The sequence below is a fragment of the Symphalangus syndactylus genome, chromosome 17 (assembly GCF_028878055.3).
Source record: "Symphalangus syndactylus isolate Jambi chromosome 17, NHGRI_mSymSyn1-v2.1_pri, whole genome shotgun sequence".
NCBI classification, from domain to species: Eukaryota; Metazoa; Chordata; class Mammalia; order Primates; family Hylobatidae; genus Symphalangus; species Symphalangus syndactylus.
In genome coordinates, this window is record NC_072439.2 from 22,110,846 (window position 1) to 22,114,883 (window position 4,038).

Here is a 4,038-nt window from a genome sequence, read left to right on the forward strand (position 1 = left end):
GTGCAGTGATGTGATCTGGGCTCACTGCAAGCTCCGCCTCCCGGGTTCACGCCATTCTCCCAACCTCAGCCTCCTGAGTAGCTGGGACTAAAGCACCCGCCACCACGCCCGGCTAATATTTTGTATTTTTAGTAGAGACAGGGTTTCACTGTGTTAGCCAGGATGGTCTCGATCTCCTGACCTCATGATCTACCCGCCTTGGCCTCCCAAAGTGCTGGGATTACAGGCGTGAGCCATCACGCCTGGCCTACAGCTATTCATTTTCTAAGGAGTATCCATTGCAGATTCTGCATTGCATTTGGTTATCTCTCTTTAGTGTATTGTAGCATGGAAACCCCATGAAGGTATGCTCTCAAATTATGGTGGGTATCAGAATCACCTGTGGAACTTGGTAAACCTACAGAAGTATAGCCCTAGCTTATAAGCCTGGGCCTCTGTTTTTTATTATTTCTCCAGGTTTTGTGTCTGTGATACCAACCAGAGTTAGAGAGCCACTGGTCTAGAAAATTTCTCATTTAAAAAAAATGACATTGGAGTAGCTCAGAAATGTTGTCAGCTATATGTTTAGATTTCTTTCTTTACAGTGTCATTTAGCCTTGTTCTTGGTTGTATTTTCTGTACAAGGGAATAAGTCCAGAGGCTTTCTTAAGTCTAGATTAAACGTTTGGGGAAGAATACTTTGTAGGTTATTTGTATGTCTTATTGTACTGTCAGAAAACATTTAAGTACAGGTCCTTGCATTAGTGAAACTAAGGGTGATCATTTGGGTAAGCTGGTAACTGCCATAAGTTCATTGTAAAGATTTAGTTTGTAGTGGGTAAGTAATCTATGGAGAGACATTGTCATCTCTGAAAATTTATAGTCATGTGTATTTAAGCCCTGGATTGAATACAAAATGAAAATTGAAATAGACTATTGAGAAATGAATGCCATTAAAGTGTCAACATAATTCAACTTGTGTGATATGGCTGACACTATACTCAGTACAAAACTGGCACCCTTCGGATTATGTAGGGAGCCAAGATTGTCTGGAACCTTTTTTTTTGTTCAGTATTTATCACCAGCACCTATACCATGGCTGGTACATGAGCTGTTGATAAACTTTGAAAAAAAATTAACCCTTTAAATCAAGCTGTAAAACATGATACCATTAGGCCAGGAGCAGTGGCTCACGCCTGTAATCCCAGCACTTTGGGAGGCCAAGGTGGGCAGATCACCTGAGGTCAGGAGTTCGAGACCAACCTGGCCAACATGGTGAAACTCTATCTCCTAAAAATAAAAAAATTAGCTGGACGTGGTGGCGCATGCCTGTAATCCCAGCTACTTGGGAGGCTGAGGCAGGAGAATCACTCGAACTTGGAAGGTGGAGGTTGCAGTGAGCCGAGATTGCACCACTGCACTCCAGCCTGGGTGACAGAGTGAGACTTCATCTCAAAAAAACCCCAAAACAAAACATGAGACCAATGTGGCATCATGAATTAGATTTTTTGTTTTACGATTAAGAATAATGCTTTGTGATTTTATCCCATCGTGTTAAAAAATCTATGAAGTGATAATTTATATTGGTAGCTATCTTCTTTTTATGAATATACCCTGGTCAGGTGATTATTCTTTCGATAGACTACTTAATTCTATCTTTTACCATTTAATTGCTTCTATAATCATAAGTAAAGTTATAATTTTCCAAGTATTTTTCAGGTATTGATATTGCAATGATGTTATATAACTTATAAAACAAGATTATATAAAACTTGGCTTTCAAATCTTATATTCCTATTTTTTATTTCCAGTTTCATCTTCTTTCTATTCATTCTCTTGAACTTTCTTCTTTGAAATCAAAAGATTCCCTGGGTATTAACCCAGAGCAACTCCTTTATGGGTCATTGCACATCCCGGTAGTATCATTAAGAATTGTCATAAAAGAAAGATCCCTGGCAGCCTTTCAATGAAACTCTATCATCATGCAATCTTGGCAGTACTATGTTAGAAGTCAGAGTCCCTTTGCAAACATAATAAAACACTTTAATATATTTGTTAAAGTTACAAACCAAGTATGTACAAATTTAAAAATCACGGCCAGGCATGGTGGGTCACGCCTGTAATCCCCAACTTAAAATGGTTTGACTTATAATTTTCAGCTTTATAGTAGTACTAAAGTGATATGCTGCTATAGTTTGGATATTTGTCCCCTCCAAATCTCATATTGAAGTTTGATCCCTATGTTGGAGGTGGGGCCTAATGGGAGGTGTTTGAGTCATGGGAGAAGATCCCTCATGAATAAATTAATGTCCTCTCTGGATTGGGGGGTGAGTTATCACTCTATTAGTTCCTTTGAGAGCTGGTTGTTCAGAAGGGCCTGGTACCTCCTTCCTCACCCTCTTGCTTCCTCTCTTGCCATGTGATGTCTGCATACACTGCCCCCTTTCATCTTCTGCCACGAGTGGAAGCAGCCTGGGGCCCTTACCAGAAGCAGATGTTGCACCATGATTCTTGTAAATCCTACAGAACAGTGAGCCAAATAAACCTCTTTCTTTATTACCCAACCTCAGACATTCCTTTATAGCAACACAAAATGGACTAAGACATACTCAGAGTATGCTCCTTGACTTAAAATGGGGCTATGTCTAGATAAACCCATTGTTTGAAAATATTGTAGGTCATAAAAATGCACATATGGTGTATGATGTTTTCAATTTATGATGGGTTTATTTGGATATAACCCCACCATAAGTTGAGAAGCACCTGTAGTAATTATGATTATTTATGCTCAAATTGACATAATGTGGCCAGTAGGAATCCATTTACTTTTTTTCTTCTTATTTTTTTCTTTTGATGTTTTAAAGGAATATTGTTTTCAGTCCATAAGAAGATATTGTCAACTGATCCTGTTTGTTGGTTCATGTCCCCCATGTCTCTTGTCCTGAGTCATGGAATCAACTCATGATTTAATGCCCTCTTATTTTAGGGAGTCCTGGTTCCTTTTAGAGGAAAAAAGCATTAGAGACCAAAAAATCTGGCTGCTGTGGGTACACATGGCAGTTACAGGTATGGAAAAAAAGATGCTGCTTTTGTTAGAATTCTTTTAATATTTTCAGAGTTGAAAATGTCATCATAAGGTCAGAAGTTCACTCTGATTTTTCTCAGCTTACATTTCTGTGATCTGCTCTTGTTTGCATTTGGTATTTTATTGAATTATGTTTTATGTATGGTAACAGCTGAGGAGTTTATCTCCTGTTAAGGCCTGGCTCAAATGATACATTAATCTGCCTCCCCTTTTTGGAGATACTGCTCTGATTCAAATTTGTCATAGTGTTTCTGAGCAGTGTTGTGAAGAAACTTGTTTTAGAATATTCAATAGTGGATGTTATCTTGAATGTTCATAGACTCCCCAGAAAAGAAGAAAAAGTAGACACAAGATTTCTGTCATCATTTTACAGGGTATTGTGATCATCCAGCTTGGGGTATGAGGGATAACAGACCTGGGTGTCTTAATTTCCAGAATCCCATTCCATTTCAATGAGTCTTCTGCACAAGTTGTGGTCTCTGGGGATTCACTGTCTTTATTTGTAATTGATCAAAGTGAAACCATCTCCATAGATTCCTCAGTGGGTCAGGATCTGTTATTTATTAGGCCCCCATATCCATTCTACTCTGCTTTCATGATTACAGAACCAGTAATTTTTATTAACATTTGGCGATGACTATCTAGAATAAGGACTGCAGTTATTTCTCCAAGGTGTTGTCATGTGACATAACTTATGGCAAGGAGGATGTAAGTGAATATTTTGGCAATTCTGGAAACCTCTTAAAACACATTAGCTTAATATATTAATATTTGAGAAATCTGGGTGAAGGATATCCAGAATTACTTACTATTCTTCCAAGTTCTGTATAAGTCTGAGTGCTCATTCCATTCTGATGTCAGAATGGTAAAATTCATGATTGGTTTGGAGCAAGGCCACAATATCAGGCTTACATCCGTATTATATGACAGAGAAATTAACCTTTATTATCTCTTATCCACTTTAATTTGGGGCA